The sequence below is a fragment of the Oryctolagus cuniculus genome, chromosome 16 (assembly GCF_964237555.1).
Source record: "Oryctolagus cuniculus chromosome 16, mOryCun1.1, whole genome shotgun sequence".
In the NCBI taxonomy this organism is placed as follows: Eukaryota; Metazoa; Chordata; class Mammalia; order Lagomorpha; family Leporidae; genus Oryctolagus; species Oryctolagus cuniculus.
Window position 1 is genome coordinate 39,473,750 of NC_091447.1, and position 23,283 is coordinate 39,497,032.

A 23,283-nucleotide genomic window follows, 5' to 3' on the forward strand; every position below is an offset into this window, starting at 1 on the left:
ACCATGAGAAAGACCTGGGCACTAACAAAATACAGGCTCAGAGAAGAGCCTGATGGAATTATAATTGATTATGTTGGACAATTACAAATGCCCTTATTAAATAATTGCATTTAAACCACATGATAGTTTCATAACTGATTTGTAAAAACAAAACTGTGAAAGTTTAAGTGACATAATTGTTCTCGGTATCACTACAATTTTCAAATGAAGCAATTTCGCCTTAGAAGCAATTTCACTTTTCATTGTGCTGTGATTTTGGTGTCAGGCTGCAAGCTTTCGTTCCACTCCAGAGTTCTAGGAATGATGATTAACCCTTCCCTGCCCTTGGCTGAGTCCATGATGCATTTTTCTAATGTGGCAGTCTTCCTCTTTCTGCTGTTGACCCAGTGGGTTATAAAAGGAAAGCTTGCAGGCCTCCCACAGTTTGTATGGCTTCCATTTAAGAATAATGAATGAGTATGGGAAATGTAAATCTTGCATATGTGTGTGAACTCAGAGCAAAAATGGCAAAGACAAAGTGTCGTGTGTTTGCGTGTGTTGATAAATGATGGTAAGACTTGGCACAGCTTTCTCTCTGGATTACATCTCCACCAGAAACAAGGTAGAAAGTGGCCTGGAATCTCAGGCACACCTCCGCAGAATGTTAATCAAGGGGCTGTATTTTCAAAGGTATAGGAGTAAAGGATCATGGGATATTCAGATAAAAGCCAATGCCATTAACATTCCTTCATTTAGTTCCCATGAACTAACTGGTTTTATACAACTACTGTCTCCACAGCACACACAAAACTCCCCAGGCGTGTTCTACACTGGTAATAAGAGCTAAACCTGCTGTATTTCATTTCAGTCTTGCTGATAGCATTTATCAGCAAAATCTGCCTAAAAACAGAATATGCAACTTAAGCCTGATCATAACTGGGCTGCCGAGGAGGAAAGCGGGGGATTATCCGGAGACGGGAGCACAAATATAAGATTGTATTGTCATTGTGTGCTCCGGGCCTCCTGGCAAGCTGGAGTGTAAGCCCAGCTGACAGGCCTTTTCACAACTGACAGAGGAAAATATGAAACTTAAATTCTTCATGACAGATAAATCTGCCGAATGAAAGAAGACCAATGGGATAACAGCGGGACCGAAAAACATATTCCTTCTGGGTAACTCCCTTAAATCTGCCTCTTTTGTAAATATACAAAATAGGTATTCAATGAATATCTTCTAAACTCCTTCCCATCAACTTTGCTAAGCATGCTGTTAAATTGGAATGATTAAATAAGCATCTTTTCTTCAGCAGATGAATGCAAAGTCTTACAAGACAGGGGTGGCAGATTAAATTTAATATGTGGGCATGAAAGACGTTTCCTGGATGACTATCAACTGGAGTGGATTTCTTGAACCAAAGTTGACATGTTACTATTGTAGAAGGCTTATTAATTGAGATATTAAGTGCACCTAATCCACCGTGATTGGGATCTTTGTCAAATTCTAAAAAAAAAAAAGACTATAAGTAATTGCTCTTTTCTGTCAGTGGGGCCTGAGTCCAGGGCATGTAACTGGAGACCATCTCTTAGGATTAATATCATTGGCCTTCCCACTGGCGACGTATACCTCTTACCCTTGTCAAGGGCACAGGAGCCTCTGGGTCTCTAAGGTCCTTACCATTGCCCTTGTGGTTTGGTACTGGCGTTTTTCTCATCCTCAGAAAATTTCATCCACGGCTACTCTGTCCATCCAATTCCCGAGGCGGCCTACAGAAAACTACTTCAACCAGGGAAAGCCAGGCGCAATGGAGAAAGGGAGGTTTCCTCAATGTGTTGTTTAACACTCTCGCAGCCACTTACTGTGTAACCTTGCTGCTCTCTGGCATCTTGGGGAACAAACCCTCTGGGCAGCGCTGCTTCCAGGTGGAGAGCAGGGATCCCCATGGGCTCTTTCCACAGGCCACTTCTTTCATAGTGAATGGCTGGACTGCCTGGGCCAACCCCAGGTCAAGTTGATTGACAACCGTCTTGTTGATAAAGCCCAACGCCAAGTGTCGGGACCCGAGAGCAGATCAGCCTTGAACTGTCACTTTCCCTGGTTGCCATGGCAATTCCTGGCTAATCTCCAGCACGAAAAAATCGAGATGAGGGCGAGGGAGAAATAGAGAATGGAAGAGAGGGAAGATGAGGCAGATAAGAGTGAGGAGAGTCGTTTTTCTCTGAGGCTTCCTGTCCCGACCAGTGGGACGACGTCCCCCAGCCAGACAGTCCTGGAATGTCTGGCTGCAGGGCCAGACCAGAGGTTCAGGCCATGGGAATCTCCCATCACATCACAGGAGGAAGAAGAAAGACGGTGAGAGAGAGGGTTAGACGTGGGAAGGAGGAGGAGGTGGAGCAGGGGAGGAAGCCTGGAGTCTGAGAGAAGAATCCAGGCGCCACGGAGTAACAGCTGCTTCAGGTATGCCAGCCAGTCTCAGCTCGTTCCCATCGCTTTGCGGCAAGCCCCAGGTGCAGGTGCATGCGTGCACACACACACACACACACACATGCTCACACACACACGCCACGCTGTGTCTGTTGTACAGAAGCTGCTGGCCTGTCTTTCAAAGACCGGCTGGGAGAGCTGGGCTCGCTGGCCGCTGCTTTTCATAATTGTGGTGAAATTGCCTAAGACCTTGGTAGATAACAAAATCTACTCAAATACAAAGGGATTTAACTTACTCTAAAGATTATGATGTTTTGTCTGCTGGATTAAAATTGCTTCCAAAGTTATTAGAGAAACTCAACATTAGCACTTGCCTTTCTCTCAAGAAACAACCCACACACACACAAAGGTGCAGCATTATACGGTAATTATCCAAAATGCTACCGCTTGCAATAATCAGGATGCTGTGTGTTTACACAGTGTCTTTCTTTCCCAGAGAATTCACATGGCTACACCACCATGTGCCATCATTTCTATCAATAATCCTCTATGTGCTATGCGGTGGCGAGGATAATTATCGACACTGTATGAGGGGCTGACGGGGGCGGGCAGGACAGAAGCGCAGAGAGGCATTGGAGATCACACAGGAGGGAAATAGCAATTCTGGATTTACCATATAAAATACCAACTTTCAAGAGTTCGGCTGATTATATGAAATCTTTCTTCCTCTTGGCTGAGTTGGGTCTGTAAAAAGAACTTACCAAGATCTCCGCTTGGAGGGACTCCTCTCTGACCTCTCCGTCGTGCGTCACCTTTGCCTGAGCCCTCATACCCAGCATGTCTTGGTGCTTTGTTTATCTGTCTGCCTCCTTCCTCATCCTGTATTCTTCCTGAGGGCCCAGCTTCAGTTATCTTTGTATCTCCAGTGCTTGGGATGGAGTTGATGCTCCTTAAATGTGTTGGTTGAATGGATTAAAAAAAAAAAAAGAATGAATGAGTGAATGATATGGACAGTGTTTTAAGAAGGATTTCTGACAAGGTAACAATAAATGCAAATTTGGACCTAGACAAAACATGTCTCATCCAATTTTATCTTTGCTCTGACAAACATGTCCACCTCAGAAGCCTTCTTTTAAAAACCCAATGAATACATTTAGAGCTAATTCCTTCCTTGCCTGTGCTGTTTGGGTTTATTGTTTTGAACAATAAACTTAGACTGGTGGAAGTACTAGGGCACCAGATGGCCTATTGTAATTATTTTCCTCAAAGCCTTCTTTTTTGATATCTCAAGGAAAGCATTTAGGTGTGGAGTTTTGGGGAGTGTTAATATATAGTTATTATCTTGCGCCCCAAACCCTTTTCTCTCTGTGTTGAATCTTGACGCCAGACTATTATTTGGGGGGAGGAGGTATAGACCCCAAAATAACAATAGGAACAATGACCGCTCTTCAAGGAGATGACAAACTGAACTCTCTTTTATACATTTTTCAGTGATCAATAAAAAAGGCAAGGTAATCTATGTTAATCTTTATCAGATGTACTTCCCGTGTCCCCTTACGTTGGAATCCTAGCAAGAGTAGGCTGTCACAACAGACATTTACTGAAATACCTGGGGAAACGCAGCAAAAAGTGTTAGAGGAAAATGGTTTTCAGCTAAATTACCTAATATATTTGCTAATGGTATCTGATTTAAAAGCCATAAAAATACCAAGTTAAAAGCACATTAGAAGATGTGTTATATTTATAAGTGTTTGTCACCTTGGCAACAAAAGCTATATTCCAAATCTAACACTAGCTATGATGGGCCAAGACCTTTTAAAATTGGTAAATACTTCTTTAAGGCAATGATCTGCTTTCAGCTACTGAACGGTAGTGCCAGAAAAGGAGAGTTCTTCATTGCATAGCACTTTTTATTTATTTATTTACTTATTTATTTATTTTGCTATCTTTCTAGGATGGGTAAGCTTTTTTTACATTTGTTACTATGGTTTATTCTTAACAAGGAAAACAATATATTTTCAAGTAAGCATCCATCTTAATTATTCCCTTCTTACTCCTAGAAATGCAAGATATAATAGTTAAAAGATTCCTAAAGAGAGTTTATTTGTCAACCAACACTTCGGTGCATCGGACATAGCATTGTTCTTTGTTCTTGGATGAAATACCATGGGTTTATGCTGTAAAACTGACCTCATGCTACAAAAATCTATCCTCCTAGGCAACTGGGTAGACTACATCTAGTTGAACAAGAGGTCATTCGAGAGGGGCATTTTCTGTCCCTATACCCTCCAAGAGAGCTCCATTAGGACTGAAAACCATCTTTCAGTGTGTCTCACGGATGTGCTGTTTGCTGCCATTACATCCACTAAACAGATGATTTGGTGGTGGAACACACGCTTGAACAGGTCGATTTCAGGAGGCCCTCAAAGGGGTTTCCATCTGAGCTCTCATGGTTGTCTCATTTTCTGAACTCGAATCTGATTTCCAAATCCTATAAAAAATGTTTGGGTTACATACCAGTCAAAGATTATAATTCCAAGAGTCTAACTAGATTCCCATGTGGTTGAACCAATTTTCAGAAGTAAACCATGGAAGAGGTCTGGGTAAACACACATGCTTTGCGGGCTGTGGCTGTTCGCTGGGAGCCTGGACGCATTGTCTCTGCAGCCAGCTTGGGAAAAGCCAAGGCCGACTCGTGATTTGCAGTCATGCTCAGCAGGTTCTCAGACGGATGAGCAACTGGAAGGCTTGTGATCGTCAGTCTAAAGTACTTTTCTCCAACACAAGGAGGCAAAAGCAATAAAAATCCCTACCAACCAGCCCACACTAAAGATTGCTAGAAAGTGTACCTTTGCCCCCTGTTTATTTTGTAAGAAAAAGGCCCTCTTAAAATCAGATTAAACCCCATGGATTGATATATACTCTAGTATGTAAACACATACTTTTCATTTGATTGATGAATGTAATCACTCTTGAGGATGTTCTGTTTATATCACCTTACTACTAAGCCCTTTGCTTGCCTCCTAACAACTCAATTACCAACTTATAATTTGTTGGCAACTTCAAAACAAAACTGTAAAATTTATTTTTACATAATATAAATGTTAAATATCTTGAATGGAAAATGATAGCATCTTGTCTAAAAATCAGCATATACGATATTACTTAAAGTGTTAACTCCATCATCTTAGTTTATTATCAAGAAAATTTAAGCAAAAGGCTATATAAGCAGTGAACTTCACAAAATACGAAGACACAAGACACTCCATGACAGCTACTTTAGCTGAGTGAAAAATAAAGCAGGTAGTACCACTCAGATTTCTTCCTGCAGGAATAAAGGCCCACGAGGAAAGAGACTGATTCCTTTTCAACTTCATGTCCTCAACATAGTAGAGAAGCAACAAATATCTATAGAAACTGAAAAGAAATGTTACAAAGATGAACCTTATTAAATCTACTTTATGCATCCACGTGGTATCTAGAAGTTAAGAAATGAGTGTCCATCTACACAAATGTGTATCCATGAAAAGATATTAGAGATAGAAGGAAAATAAAATAATATGCCTGACTTTTCCCATGTTGTTGATATTTACATGTAGGCATGTTTGCCTTGTAGATCAGAGAGCAAATAGAAATTAGATGAAGAGGGAGGGGCCACAGTGACCTAACCCAAGCCTGCAGTGAGAAGTAGCATGACAGGAACTTGAAGGAGACTTGCCTTGCTGAAATAAAGTTGTAGATTTATAGCTGTGAAGGTGTTGTGGCTAAGTAGGTAGGGTGGGGCCAGTTGTAGAACAAGAAAAGAAACTAACAGGTGCTGAGTGCCAGGCCTTGCACGGAGCTTCCCTGGGGTTATTCCTCATGACGAGATTGTGAAGTGGGTGTGATGATCCCTACTTACAGTTTGGAGGGAGTCTCAGAAAGCTTCAATGACTGACTCAGCAGCTGTCTGTTACACATGTAATAAAGATCAGACACGGCCCACCATTTTCTTCACTATGCAGTCTCTCCACTCTTCATTCAGTACATGGTATTAAAAATCAGGCAGAGATATAGATTAACTCACATAGAAGCAATAGCATATAAACAAAGGCTACAAAGCCATTTTTCTTAATTATTTATTTTCATTTGAGAGAGACAGGAGGACAGAGAGCTCTTCCACCTGCTGGAACAGCCAGGGCTACACAGGATAAAGTCAGGAGCCTGTAGTTCAGTCCAGGTTCCCATGTGGGTGGTGGAGACTCAATACTTACACCATCATCATCTGCTGTCTCCCAGGGTGCACATTAGCAGGAGGCTGGGTCAAAAGGGGAGCCAGCACTTGAACCAGGCTCTCTGATATGGGATACGGGTATCAAGTGGCATCTTAACTACTAACCAAATGCCCATCCCCCAATAAATATTTAAACAGACACATGACTTAATAGGACAGGCTAACTACTCTGGGATTTTTTTCCGTGTGTAAAATGAGCAACATTATTGCATAATCATGTTCTTTACCTGAACAGGGCCACCTGATTAATCTGCAGCTATACATTTCAAAGCTGTACTGATTAAAAGTCTGCTGTTTGTTCCCATTCATCATTCCAGGAAGCCCCAGGTCTGACTCGGAAAACATGAACTATTGCAAAGGCAGATGTAGTCATGGGAATTTAGACATTGTCTTCTGCTGGCAACCTGACAAGTCCTCTGCAGCCCTCCTCCCTCTGTGGTTTCCACGCTGCTTCCTTATAGGACGCTGGCATCCCGTTCGGAAGTTGATTGTTGTGTTTTGGTTTATGTTTCATACAACAATTGCCTTGAGCCACTTCCAAGAGGGGATAATAATGACAAATTTGAAAATTTCTCCCCAGGAAAGGAGGCTGTGGTGAAAACAAGAGACGACATTTAAGCAACGACCATTAAAGGCATTTTAATTTTCTGTTGACAAACATGATTTTCCAAATGATTTGCAGTGAGGTTTCTGGGCTGACAGCCATGAAGCCTGTCTAGGAAAGTGTTCTCTGGTTCTACAAAAGTGCTAATGAAATCCTCCTCCTGTTCGTTATGGTCCATGAGCACCTCAATGCCTTAAAAACCACATTGTTACTTAGGTTGCTGGTTTCCCCCAACCTCTGCTCTCACCTTGCTACAGAGCCTGTGTCCCCGTCCCTTGGACGAGGCTCTCCAAATTCCACACACCAAGGGAGGACCTGAGACAGGAGGGCGGTGAGAAGCTCCGCCCCTTGCAAGCATGGGCTCCATACTCAGCACACAGAGCTTTCAACAAGAGTCGTCTCACTCTTCAGCCCCGCAGGCTGGAATTGCTACTTGCTCAGGAGGCCCAGGCTCCACGAACGTCACTTCCTGTTTTGAATGCTGTCTTTCTGGCTTGTTCCATAGATACCCAGCCTCTCTTATGGGCAATGCTCTGTTATGCTCTTGTTGATGCATCCTGCCTGGTCTTCTGATAAACTCAGGATCTAACTTTCTTGGTGCTTAGTACCTGCCAGTCTGGATTTTCACCTTTGTTTTCAGCTAACACTGAAATGCCTTCATTTTATAGACAAGAAAATTAAAATGTAAGAAATTTAATTGTAAGAAACTTAAGATATTTGCTTAAAATTTCAACACTAATTATTGGACCTCGAGCCTACTACCCTTGAGATCTAGGTGCATTTATTTACATGCCTGCAGTCAAAAGATTATTCCAGGACACATCTCTTCATTTTCTTCACTTTATTCATTCATTTTTCTTTTTTCTTTTTCTTTCTTTTTTTAATTTTTCCTTTCTCCAATAAAACAGGAGAGGGAGCAGGAACGGGGAGGGAGAACGGATGGGAGGGCGGGTATAGGGGGAAGAATTACTATGTACAAAATGTTGTATTTATGAGATATATACAAATTAAAAATAAAAAATTAATAAAAAAAGATTATTCCAGGGGCATGGGGAGGAAGTATCCTGAATACACCTGTTTTATTCTAACACAGCTGTGTAGGTAAATATAAGCCTTCTGGTGTGGAGGGGTTCTTGAGACAGAACGGCCATAGATGGGTAAAGGAGGCATCATTTTTCTGTGTTACTCTACAATAACACAACTTTTGTTTTAAATATAGATGTTCCCTGACTTATGATGGAGTTTCATATCCATAAATTCATCAGAAGTCAAAATGCATTTAATCCATCTAACCTACTGACCATCCTAGGTTAAAAACATTTCACCGTGGACAACGGTTGTTTCTCCTGGTGAGTGCAGGGCTGTGACTGTAGCAGCTCAGTACCACAGGAGACTGCTGGACTGCTTATCCCTAGTCCAGGAAAAGATCAAGTTGTCTAAAAGTACAATTTCTCTGATGGTGCCCCACTTTCACACGATGGAAAAGTTGAAAAATTGTCCAATCATCGTGAGTCATGAGTGTAGTTTCTTATCTCTTGTTTTCTCTGCCCCCAACACCTGTGCCTTCCCCCAGCCCCAGGTACCACTGATCAACATCGCACAAGTAGGATCATACAGTATTGAATTCCGAATCTGATTTCTTTCCTTGGGATAGTGCATTTGAGACTGATTTGTGTTGTTCTTCGTGTCGTTCTTTCTATTGTCAGTTATAGTTCTGTTGTGGGATATGCCCCATTTGTTTATCCACTAATGGACATTCAGGTTGTTTCTAGGTGTTTAAAAGATGTGAGTAAAGTGGCTGTAAACATTTGCCTTTGACAGAGAGAGAGTATTGCCCTTGCGTGAGGTTTTATCTCAAATGTCAAGAAATCTCCAAGAGAGAAAATGTTAAAATAAAAAGTAAAATACCTATCCTAGTTCAAGGGCATTAGCCTTTGGGAGGTTTTGTTCATAAGGATTTAAGAAACCGTGTTTTTCAAGAAACATGAGTTTGTCTTATCAGTCATCCTATTCCTAACTTGCTATTATGGTAGACCTCCATTTTATTAAAACAATCTTTTTTCCTTGAGGTGAGTTTTCACTCCAGTATAAAAAGAAAGGAACTGTTTTCCATTTCAGATGTTTGGCTTTCTCTGCTCTGGTCGATGAATTCTAGCTGAGAGCTTGCCTATCTTCATTTCTTCTTGTCTATTCCTTAGCCTATGATTCCCTAAAACAATCCTTCCATGCCAAAGAAAGAATTTTTCATCAGTTTCTTTCCAAGACTCTTAAAATGTCAATAGACCTTTTGCTAAGTCTGTGATGTTTTAATACATCTTACATTCATTAAAAAATAATTAATACCAGGTGATTGAAAAATAAGAATAATGGCTCTCCTCATGTTTTAAATACCTACTTGTAGGGAAACTAGAGATACTATATGTTCTACAAGGCTTTTCACTGAACGGAATTTAGAGTGAGCATAGCAATAAAGCCTTGTCATTCTGGGTCATCTAATGAGACATGGTGGGGGTGGCTACTAAGACATGACGATGAGATCTGAAGCGATCAGAGTCTGTGTTGAGTGTCTCCCCTCCCTCTCTCTTGCATCTTCTGGAACATCAGTCGGTTTTCTGTCTGTGACCCTCATGTGCCCACTGTGCTCACAGATCTGGTGTATATACCATCTCCTAGAACCTAGTCTGTCCTCCTCACATGCCGGTCATTCCACCATGACTTTGCTGCAATGTGGAAGACCTGGCCCAACCAATCTCAAGGCCTGTGATCTTGATCTGACTCTGAATTTTTCTTTTTCTTTTTCTTTTTTTTTTTTTAACTTTTATTTAATGAATATAAATTTCCAAAGTACGGCTTATGAATTACAATGGCTTCCCCCCCCATAACGTCCCTCCCACCCACAACCCTCCCCTTTCCCACTCCCTCTCCCCTTCCATTCACATCAAGATTCATTTTTGATTCTCTTTATATACAGAAGATCAGTTTAGCATACATTAAGTAAAGATTTCAACAGTTTGTGACTCTGAATTTTTCAGGAACCAACTAGAGTCAAAGTTAAGGCTGACCTTTTTCGATTCTGATTGTTGTATTTTGTTTAAGAATTTCTGGACCAGCGCCACGGCTCACTAGGTTAATCCTCCGCCTTGTAGCGCTGGCACACGGGTTCTAGTCCCGGTCGGGGCACCGGATTCTGTCCCGGTTGCCTCTCTTCCAGGCCAGCTCTCTGCTGTGGCCCGGGAGTGCAGTGGAAGATGGCCCAAGTGCTTGGGCCCTGCACCCCATGGGAGACCAGGATAAGTACCTGGCTCCTGACATTGGATCATCGTGGTGCACCAGCCACAGCACTCTGGCCGCGGCGGCCATTGGAGGGTGAACCAACTGCAAAGGAAGACCTTTCTCTCTGTCTCTCTCTCTCACTGTCCACTCTGCCTGTCAAAAAATTTAAAAATAATAAAAAAAAGAATTTCTGACTTAGGGCCGGTGCTGTGGCACAGGTTAATCCTCCTCCTGTGGCACCAGCATCCCATATGGGCGCCAGGTTCTAGTCCTGGCTTCACCTCTTCCAATCCAGCTTTCTGCTGTGGCCTGGGAAAGCAGTAGAGGATGGCCCAAGTCCTTGGGCGCCTGCACCCACATAGGAGACCAGGAAGAAGCTCTTGGCTCTTAGCTTCGGATTGGCACAGCTCCAACAGTTGCACCCATTTGGGGAGTGAACCAACGGACAGAAGACCTTTCTCTCTGTTTCTCCCTCTCACTGTCTATAACTCCACCTCTCAAATAAATAAATAAAATCTTAAAAAAAAAAAAAAAAGAATTTCTGACTCAGTCCTGCCCGGAAGTCTTAAAGTTATTTTCCAATAGTCATTTCAAGGTTTTTAAATGTCAAAGTTTTGCCATTGGTGGCTAAGTCACTAGACTCTTTCATGTTATGTATGCACGAGGAGGAGGACTTCTATTTTTCCCTACTTGGAGAAGCAGTTTTCTTGGCATATTGTAGTAGCAAGTCTACATGATGATCCTAGGGTCAGACTTGTCATACACAAAGTTCCCACACTATCTGAGAATCTTCCTGGATGTCAATCATCGATTTACCTCGTTTGTCACTGCATTAGAAGAAATCATCATCTGGTGAGGGAAGTCCTCTGTTCTGGTTTTACTGCCTCTAAACTCATGTCTTGTCTATTCTTTTGTTTGCTATTCCTTCAAATATATTTTAGAATTAGTGTTTTAATCTTTAAAAATCCAAAAATCTGTCTGCTGTAGCTATTTATGGCAGACAAAAATATTATTAGGTTTTCTTGGATGAATTGTTTTACAACCCAGTGCTTATCTATATCTTACAATTTTTATTCCTCTAGTCTTGGTTATATACATACATATCTGCTGGCGATTGGGTTGAAGAAAGTCAAATACAGCATTAGTTTGACCATCCTTGTACCATGTTCATTTTATTTGCATATTCCTTCCAAAATGGCTCATTAGATCCTTTTTTAGATCCTTTATATTTTTGTATCAGTTAGGGTTCTATATTAGGCAGAGTGGAATGCAGGAGAGACCACTTTAAGTATTACTTGCAGGAATAATTTAATACTTAAAATGAGTACTTACAAAACCATTAGAAGTGTGGAAGGACCAGGCTGTAGTCCTGTCTATAAAAGTGATTATGGGGGTGGTCATTTGGTACAGGGTTTCAGTTGCCCTCATCCTATTTTGACGTGCCTGATTTTGAGTCCTGGCTCCGTCTCCATTCCAGCTTCCTACTACTGTTGAAGTTCAGGGAGCAGGTGATGGTCCAAGTAGTTGGGTCCCTGTTCCCATGTGGGAGACCTGGATTGAGTTTCTCTCTCCTGGTTTTGGCCTTCTTAGCCCTGGCTGTTACAGACATTTCCAGACTAAACCAACAGATGGGAACACCCTCTCTCTCTCTCTCTTGCTTTCTCTCTCTCGCTCTGTCACTCTCTGTCTCTCTGCCTCTTTAAATGAATAAATAAATAGCAGAAGCATACAGAATGGACCCACCAGCTACGACCACCAAGGCACCATTAAAGCGTTGTCTGAGCCAAGAACCTCCTCCCTGGCTGCTGCCGCCACTCTGGGTCCCTGAGCAGGTAACATGCAAGGACTAGAAGATCAGATCGAGTAGCCACTGCTGCTGCCATCACCACCACAAATTCTTCCCACCACCAAGGACACAGGAGAATGGACACTGAAACACTGCAGATAATCTCAGATATTCTGAACCATGATTATCAGCAGGGACAGACAAAGCAGGACAGGCAAATGGCATTTGCCTCACTTCAGACTTCAGAACCCCATACTAATGCACTGAACTGCTGGAACTTGTTTCATCCAGAACCCTGGTTGCATGAGAAGTCAGAGTAGCCTGAGCGTGGAATGAAGGCTACCTGAGCCCCTCCACATTATCCTCCATGTTGTTTCTTTGCAGGCAAAAAAGCTGACTCTGGTTAACATAGGCAAGTAAGCCATTTATTGGCAAGAAAGGTGGTTACATAGCCAAAGAAGTAACATTCAAGTCTTGGGAAAGGTGGAAATCAGTGCAGGTTTGAGGATAATGGAATCTAAGAACTAACTCTGTCCCTCAACTCTGTCTCTAACTCTGTCTCCATCTCCATCATCTCCATCATCTCCATCATCTCCATCATCCCCATCTCCATCATCCCCATCTCCATCATCTCCATCTCCATCATCTCCATCATCTCCATCTCCATCATCTCCATCTCATGCCCTGCCATTGGATACCCCAGCTGCACTTGCTTTATATCAGTTCATAGGATTCTATCCCTGGATGTCACAGCTCAGGATGTCCTAGGCAGGGTTAAATGATCTTTGCACTGATGGTGGCAGTGGTGGGAGGACAGGGTCTCCTAATTGGCAACCCCCTCAGAATCTCCTGGAGTTGAGAAGTAGTAAATATCCAAAGGAAAGAGGGCCTGGCAGACAAGATACCAGTGAGCTAGTGTGGTCTTGACATTGCCTAGAAGTCATTTATCTGTTGGGTTAGATGTTTATGCCGCAAAGCTTTTGTAAAACTCTGAAAGTAGAACGCCTTTAGTTTTTTCAAAATTATAGATTTGAATATTTTAGTATAGATCTTTCAGTTATAGGTTTTTTTTTTCCAAAATATGTGTTTGAAAGGCAGAGTTACAGAGAGAAGGGGGGAGAGAGAGAGAGATCTTCCATCTGCTGGTTGACAATCCAAATGGCAGGGCTGGCCCAGGCTGAGGCCAGGAGCTAGGAGCTTTATCCAGGTTTCCCACATGGGTGGCAGGGGTGCAAGCACTTGGGTCATCCTCGACTGCTTTCCCAAGTGCACTATCAGGGAGCTGGATCTGAAGCAGAGCAGCTGGAACACAAACCAGAGTCTGGCATCACAAGTGGTGGCTTATGCCACTATGCCACAATGCCGGGCTCTCGGTTACAGGTTTTGCTACATGTCTTAAATATCTCATTTTAGGTATAGAAAATGAGGTAACCTAAAAGACCATAAAGGGTTAACTTTGCATAAAGTTATACAAAAGGATATAGAACCAGATACAATGGCCAGTTTCTGGAAAAGTTCCTATATAAGCCTTAATCATTAACATGTTCTTTGTCTTTAACTTGCTCCATTACATAGAAGGTATATTTTGGATCCTCATCCATATATAGCACTGACGCACAGTGCATTTAAGAGAGCAACCTGACTTACACCTACCTGCCTTATCTGATGTTTGCATCTGTAAGGCCCCTGAGCTGTCAGGATGACAGCGTGATTCAAAATTAAAGACAAATGGAAATTCACAGAAACTTTCTCCCACACGGCTCAGAAAAAAATACTCCATGCCAATATACCAGAAAGAAAGTTGCTGCCACATGGCCTTAAAACCCACAACAGAATATGTGTCCCAAAGTCATATTTTTAGCAAGAATCCTGCAAAATAAATTTTAATGGAGGCCCCCAAAGCAGAAACAGTCACACTTGGAAGCACTGAAACCAACCATTACCACTATGAGATTCTCATTTGACTGTGAATAGGGGAAGAACTGAATGGAGTTCTTAGTCTCTGGCTCACTCTGTCTCTTGTCTCTCTGACTCCCAGATCCCCGCTCCTTCCTTTCCCTGTGACAATGGAATTACTCCTCATGGTTCTTCACTGCCCATAGAATCATGCACACAGTCGCCAGGACATAGTTCCCTGTCCTACTGGCACTGGGACCAGGTGACTTCCTTTGATCAATGGGATGTTAACAGATACCAAGGGTTCAGAGATGTGAAGAGCGTCTGAGCTGTCGAGCTTTCTCTCTTGTACCTCTGCCTTGTGAATAAGAAAATCTATTTGAAAGGTGCAGTGACAGAGAGAGAGACAGACGAAAAAGAGAGAAGAGATCCTCTTCCTTCCCAGATGCCCTCAATGGTCAGAGCAGGGCTAGACATAAGCAGGAGGCCAGAACTCCATCTGGGCTTCCCACATGAGAGGCAGTGACCCAAGCAATTGAGCCATCATCTGCTGCTTTCCAGGGTGCTCGCTAGCAGGAAACTGGATCAGAAGCAGATTAGTTAGGATTTGAACAAGGCACTCTGATATGGCATGTGAAGTCCCAGGTGATGTCTCGACGTCAAGGTATCCTTAAGAAAGTCCTCCCACTCGCTGGTGCTGGCCCCTTAGGGTTGTCAGTTGCATGCTACAGAGCAATGCAAATCCCAGCTAATGCACTTTTGAAGTTCATCCCAACAAAAGAAAAGAATCCATACAAAAGGACATGAGCAGACTGCTTGTTAGCATTGCCTCTTCTCTAAGAGGCATTTGGGAAATGTTTTTATTATTCATTGGTGAATGTCACTATCATTATGAGTAATTTTCATTGTAACACCATGTACTACAAATTGAGGCATAGTAAAAGTGCTATTGAGGGTAACTCTGACTTGCAAGTCATTCATCATCCCATAGTATGGGATTTCTCCAGGAGGTAATAAAGAGGAAAAGGAATCTCAATGCATCCCCCTGGGTCCCCACAAAATACATAACATCTTTTCTTCCTCCTATTTGCCCTTTCTTTCTTTTTCCTCCCCAGCCTGTCTATTGTGGAGTGGTATACTAAGCACACTCACCACTATTCCCTTTTCTCCTTTGCCATATAAATGTCAGTTGAAAATATGCCAAGATCCAGATACAATATGATCATAATACTACCACTGTGTTTCTGGATTAATTAATCATAATGAATGAAATTTTTCTTGATTTTGTGTGCCAAGCCTGGAAGCATAATTCAATTTCATTTTTGACTTCTGTAGCCTGAAGCAACCACTTAAACTCAGCTGTCATAAAGCTTTTGGAGAGAGATCAAAAAAACACTAAATAGAAACAAACAAAAAAAAATCCAAGTTGCAAATCAGTATCCAGGGAAGCAGAACAATATTCTTTAAATATATCAAAAGAAGTATATCTCTATATGCATAAAACACACAATAAAGTAATGTTTGTTTCTAAATATGAGAATAAAATATGATGGTACTGCCATAAAATATTTCTTTTCCCTTCTGAACCATCTGGAAATAGTGTTAGACATTAGCAAAGCACACATTGGAACAGTAGTTGGCCAATCTCAGGGAAAACCAAATTAATTTGAAATCTATCAGAATGCATTTTCACTCTCAGAACCAATAAATCATTATGAAAACCTCTAAGTCCCTCTTTTTCAAACTGTATAACTGTAACATGAAGCTTTTTGTTTTGTTTGTTTATTTCTAATGTCTGTCCCATCCCCGGGGAGCCCTTTATATATGAAGTCAAATTGATTATGGTTTAATTTATAATATATAGCATTCATTGCTTTCATTCACTGTGAAAATAAACATGAATGTAGAGAAACATGTGAGATGCCTGTTCAATCCCCGTACTCAGAAAATCCCCAGCTGGTATTTTGGTGTATTTAATGTCATTGTTTGTTCCCTGGGTTGTGTGTGTTTCTGGTGTATGTGTAACAAAGTGGGATTATATATTACACACTGCATTTGTGTTTAACAAGCCAGCAGGAACAACCTTTCTTGTCCTGATGAATGCTCTCCCTTTTTTAAAAATTATTGTTTAAATTTATTTATTTTCACTTTATTTGAAAAGCAGATGGAGAGTCAGGCCAAAGCCAGAAACCTGGAACTCAATCCAGATCTCCCACATAGGTGGCAGGGACTCAAGTACTTGAGCCATCATCTGCTGCCTTCCCAGGGTACACATTAAAAGAAAGCTGAATTGGTTGCAAAACTAGGATCCAAACCAGGCACTCTAATATGGGATGTGTGCACCCTAGGTGTTATCTAAACCACTGTGCCAAACACCTACTTTACATCTCTTGTCTTTTAAGGGCTACCTATTTCAATGATTTTCAGAGAACTCAAAATTGAGATATAACTTAGAAGGCTCTTCTATGATAGTGATGGATTTTTCAGAGGAAGTAGTTACTGAAATGGCCTCAGAGACACTCAGTTTTGCTTGCATTTTGATGGAGACTGTATCTCGGCTCTCCCATATTCTTTGAATGACAACCACAAAATCTGAGCCTTCAATCTCATTCACCAAGATGGCAAGACCCTGGGCAATAGCCTGGTATTTCTGGGAAAATGCTTCCACTCTGAGAATGCTTTCTCTGAATTTCTGTATTCTTTGCCACTTTGCTGCTGACACAAGTTCAACAGAACCTTCAGTTGACTCAGAGCACCTGCTCCATGCCAGGCATCCATCCCACCGTGACATGACAGAAGCCTAATGATTTACGTGAACATCTCCATGCTTCTTAGTAGCAAAGAACTGGGGAGAGGCAGTCATGAAGCAGCTGACAATACACAGAAAACATATTGAACAGTCAACACCTTCTATTCACATGTAAAATCATTGCTGGGCGGGATTACTAGGGAAGAGACAAGAGGGAGTGCATGCAAGTTTAAATCTGTAACAAAAGAGACGATGCAGAAGAACTAGGAGCAAGATGAGATGGGAATAATTATTCGATCAGAATGATGAAGATACAACACAAAAGCCACAGGAATCTGTTGGGGCTGAAGAGGGAAGTGTGAAAGAAGCAAGTGTGTAACATTAAAGGAACGAGCTCCACTTCAGAGATTTGAGGTGCTTTGGAGCAAACCTTTGACTACCAGCCTTAGCCAGAGCATGATAAATATGGATTTAACTTTCGATTGAATCTGCCCCCTCAGGAAAAGTTTTTGTTTTAAACTTATACTTTGTAAAGATAGTGTAACTATTTTTAAAAATAGTTTCAACCTCACTCAAATCTAAACTCTACTGATGCTAACACACAGATAACTGTACACCGTAGATATTTACTCATACTTTTTCCAAAATGAAAAATTAAACATCAGGCTAGTCAGAGCTCCATATGTGTCCAATTTCCCAGGGAAAAAAAATTCCTACTGGTTTATGAATTGGGAAACAATCCTTGTGATGACATTTCCCACCCATCCACCTCAAGTAACTGTGAACTAATTCATTGCCCATTGGTGAAGCAATTTTCAGAATACAGAATCTAATGGAAATCTGGAACTGATTCCCCATGCTACCTACCTTGTGACTCTGTGTGAAACTCTAAAACAAGTCCAAAGGGCACCATTAAAGACTAGGAAAGTCTTCCTCTGCCTCAGTATCATAGTATTTACTTACAGTTAGGTTTCAATCTGTTTCCAGCAACCATTTTGTGTATATTTGTGTTGAATATATATATATATATTCAACACAATATGAATGCTCTCCCTTTTTTAAAAATTATTGTTTAAATTTATTTATTTTCACTTTATTTGAAAAGCAGATGGAGAGTCAGGCCAAAGCCAGAAACCTGGAACTCAATCCAGATCTCCCACATAGGTGGCAGGGACTCAAGTACTTGAGCCATCATCTGCTGCCTTCCCAGGGTGCACATTAAAAGAAAGCTGAATTGGTTGCAAAACTAGGATCCATATATATATATATATATATGCGTGTGTGTGCCTGTGCATTATATAATATTATATACATCATATCACTGTCCCCCATAGTACATTCTTCTGGCTTTAGTAGGCACTTCTGAGACCACACCAATAATTGAATGGAAATCTCAGGAAAGTGTTTTGGCCAATGGTGAGTGCCTAGGAGAAGCTCTGCTTCTGTGGTTCCACACGACTCAGTGACAGTCTGCCAGTAGAAGTCTACTCTGGTCTTATACATAGTATCGGGGGTATTTCATCCCCATGAAAAATTCTATTCAGAGCTACTTCTTTGGTGTTCCCAGAGAACTGGACTTTTTATTCTATTTCACTTGAAATGGAATTTCACTCATCTGAGTTTTTCAAGGACAGGCTCCATAGTATAGGTTTCCAGCCACAATGGTTGGCATGAGCTGACATACAATGTACTCATTGTGATTACTCAGCGATGCTAAGGCTTACATGCGATGCTTCCTTTGGCATCCTTTCTTAGCCCATCCTGGGAAATGAAATGCTTGTTAGATGCTAGATAAGTCACTCTTTACAGTTTCTGTCAGATATCATTCACTGGGGGACAGTAATGTGCCTTATGGAGATACGGTGAATTGCCTGTTTCATGGCACTAATCTAAAAGCATCCTTGGGTTCAATTCAACAGCCTGCCAGACAGATCTTGAAACCATGTAAGAAAAAAAGAAAGAATGGGATTCTTATCTAGGAAGTGCCACACTGGAAAACTATGCGAGTGACCTGCTGACTGACCCATGTGTAGATGGATTACGCTAAAACACAAAAAGCAGAAACAGTCATTGTGAGGGGAAAAAAATAACCTTGCATAATATATTTGCCTAGTTTTACACTTCCTAGTTTTTAAATAGAATTTTCCCATTTACATTAATAAGAGAAATGGTGTTTATCTCAAACAGAACTGTAAAGCAGTTGAGTTTATTTCCAACACTCCTCCTCTTATATTCCTGCCTACCCACTCTCCTTGCTCAGAGCAGCCTCTTGTCCCCTGTGGTAATTTGTGGTTCTCCAATTTTATCCCCCTACAAGTCAGATACCACTTAGGGGCAAAATCTGATACTCTCATTCACATTGGATATAAAACTCCCCTACAATGTTAGCTTCACAGGGCAGAGAATTCTTCTTTTGTCTCTGTTGTTCATCAGCATATACCAAACACCTAGAACCATCCCAGTATACAGTAGACAACAGCTACTTGCTGCTGAATAGTAAGGGTCAATGCTTTTCCTAATCCAGAAATAAGTGCAGTTTTATTAGATATGTTATTAGATGTCTGTGCGTGTGTGTCTGTCTGTCTGAGAGAGAGAGTGAAGGAGGGATCCTTTATTCCATCATTTGACCACCTGCAACCAGCCATGCCTGAACCATCTCCATGAACTTTTCATTTATGTATGGAGTCACCATACAACAGAACAGCATTTGTTCTAAACAATCATGGGTAGCAGTCTTATTTATATTAGCCCCCTTTTCTTTGACAATATGTAAAGTTCTATGTGTGCCTAAAAAATGAGCTCCATTATAATGTCTGAGCATGCTGCATCTACTCTAAGAATTATATTACTCTAAGTAGACTTTGACATCTGTAAAACATGGTAGAAGCTATCGAGTTGAAGTCTTGTCTTTTTAGGAGTTTTGTCTTTAAGTTAGGTCAAATTCTTGAGCAATTTTCTTCTCTTCCCCACCTCTCATCCTTCTCATCTCTAAGAGGAGGAGGGTAGTAAGATAATTAAATAATTCTCTGTTCAGAGCAAATTTCCAGAGACCAAGGAAGGGTATGAAGTGCTATCCCAAATGTCCCTAAAAATCTATGTGCTGGATGCTCTGCATATTTACTGTACAGAAAAAGGGGCTGCTGAGAACCGGAGTGGAGAGGCAAGGAGTCTACACCTCTGATATTTAAGTCAACTCCAACTGTAGAGGGGATATTTGAAAATTTATAAGAAGTATCTGTTAAGCATGAGTACATACCATCTTGTAGGATATTGTGATTTTGTCAATGTATTAGAGTCCTCCAGAGAATCAATAGGATAGATACAGAAACAGAAGTACTCAGAGACTAGGAGAGGGGCTTTATTAATGGAACTGGTGCATGTGACCATGGGGCTGGCAACTCCGTGAAAGACTGCAAGCTGGAGCACCAGGGAAACTGATAACATGACTCGGTCCAGATGCAAAGTCCTCAGAACCAGGAAAATCGATGGTAGAAGTCTCTGGCCAAGAGCAAGGCCTGAGAACCCAGGGGTCACTGGTGCAAGTTCTGGAGTGCAAGGCCAGAGAACCTGGTGTTCTGATGTCCAAGGGCAGGAGAAGAAGGTATCCCAGGTTCAAGGAGTAAGAGAGTGAATTCTCTCTTCCTCTATCTTTTTGTTCTATCTGGGTCCTCAGCCAACTGGCAGGTGACTACTGATGCTGAGAAGGAAATACCTTTATTACTCAGTTCACTGATCCAATGTCTTCTAGAAACATCCTCACAGATGTACCAGAAATGATACTTCACCAGTTATCTGAGTATCCTTTAATCCAATCAAGCTGACACCTGAAACTAACCATCATGGTTTGCCATTTTAGTAACTTGTTTTCCCCAGAGAAGGACAGAGCTAGGAGAGAAAAAAAGCCTGTTAACTCTAATCCCTCTCATTCTTAACCTAATCCACATTACTCCCATCTTTGAAAATTCCAAAGCCCAAATCTCAGCTCTCTTTCCTCATAAAATAGCACCTAATTGGACTGTCTTGGTGTCTCCCCTATTTTGATGAATGAACAAGGCACACTTCCAATTTATTCTTCTTCAGTTGGGGGTAAGGGACCGTGGCTTGTTCATCTTAGCATCTTTCTCCCATTTGGTGTCATACAAATGGGAATACTTTTATTTAGTTACACAGCCTTTTGTCCCACCAATGACTTCTTGAAACACTTTAACAATCATCCCCATTTTTTGTATTTTTACAGCCTTAATACATTTATTTCATCATAAAGGCAGCTAACTTTTGGGAGTCTAGGCCCCAATACGTTACAGAACTGGAATGACCTATCTCTGCCAGATATAGAAGGGACTTCGAATCAGGGGTTGCAGTTACAAACTAATACAAGGCTCTTGGTGTTGAAATGCATTTACACTTGGCAAATCATTGCTTCTTGTTTTTAGAATAAAAGTCTCTTTAAGAGACTCAAAAAGCTTCTTTGACATCAACTGGCTTGTAAAAAACACCATTTTGATTATTTAAATTTAAATAAATCAAAAACACATGGATTAAATGTCCTTTAAAATACATATGGTTTTTAAAATGAGAGGGAAAGGTGCTTGGCAAAAAAGCAGCTTGGGCTTGATTGAACCCAAAACTTTTCAAAAATAGTTTAAGCTGCTTGATGAGCCCAAACCACCGTTATTTAAAATATAATTTTTTAAAATGTGGGGCAGAAAGATATTTAATAAAATGCTAACATTCTAACTTTCTATAAAATATTATTAATAAACAGTTTGACTTTGAAAGAGTCCATATAATTCACTTAATGGATTCTACAGACTTGCAGAAGTCTTTGAAATTGTAACTCAAGAAAAATCCATGTGGTCCAATACCTTCAGACCTGTTCTTCTGCGAGCTGTAGACCATCCCCAGCCTCCTGACAGCACAGCCCCTGTGTTCCTATTGGAAATGTTCCCAGGCAATCCTGGTACTTGTGAAACTGTGTGTGAGGAGCTGTTAGCTGGTGTGTTTTGCTGTCTTCTACCATATTATTATTTTTTCCGCAAAAAGACATTTAATTAATTCTCATTTCTTGGGTGATGCCATCCAGTTCTCCCTATTTTTCCTCACCCCTCTCTCTCCCATTCTTGTGTTGCCCACACCCCACCACTGAGCTAGGAACTCCTAGGATATAGGCTGTCTACAGAATATTTTCAGAATACTTTGTCTAGAAATATACGCATGGCGTTGATTTCATGGATTTATCATTACTCACGGAGAAAAGTGCTTCTGGTTTTCTATGGTCAGTAACATTATCAGTTATTCATGTGTGCAGATGTAACTAATTAACTACGGAGCACTTTGAGTCTGGGGCTAGGCCTACCAGTAGGTGCAGTCATGCAGTTCCTTATAGAAATTAGTGAAATTTGAATTGCTTCTCCAAAGTGGCAAAAAAAGTGAATCTGGAAAGAAACTCAAGTCTTTTCTGCCTACATCACCTTGCCTTGTTTCTGATCCTTCTTGTTGAGGTTACTCTGATGGAGAAAAGAATCCTTTTCTTTTTTTTTTTTTTAACTTTTATTTAATGAATATAAATTTCCAAAGTACAGCTTATGGATTACAATGGCTCCCCCCCCCTCATAACTTCCCTCCCACCCGCAACCCTCCCCTCTCCCGCCCCCTTTCCCCTTCCATTCACATCAAGATTCATTTTCAATTCTCTTTATACAGAAGATCAGTTTAGTATATATTAAGTAAAGATTCCAACAGTTTGCACCCACATAGAAACACAAAGTAAAACATACTGTTTGAGTACTAGTTATAGCATTAAATCACAATGTACAGAACAAACAAAAAAATACTAAAAGGGATAAAGTATTAAGTTGTTCATCAACAGTCAGGGCAAGGGCTGATCAAGTCACCATTTCTCATAGTGTCCATTTCACTTTAACAGGTTTCCTTTTTGGTGCTCGGTTAGTTGTCACCAATCAGGGAGAACATATGATATTTGTTCCTTTGGGACTGGCTTATTTCACTCAGCATGATGTTTTCTAGATTCCTCCATTTTGTTGCAAATGGCCAGATTTCATTGTTTTTTACTGCTGTACAGTATTTTATAGAGTACATATCCCATAATTTTGAAAAGAATCCTTTTCTGATGAGTGCTGTGTACTCCTAGGTGTGCACACCACAAGCCTCAATTCACAGAGATTATCACTATATCAATATCTACATCAGATCCTTCAAAAGGCTCATGGAACAATGGAATTAAAAATAATTTTATTTTGGTGCAAAAAAAGTTTGAAATCCACGCATGGTTTTTTCATCA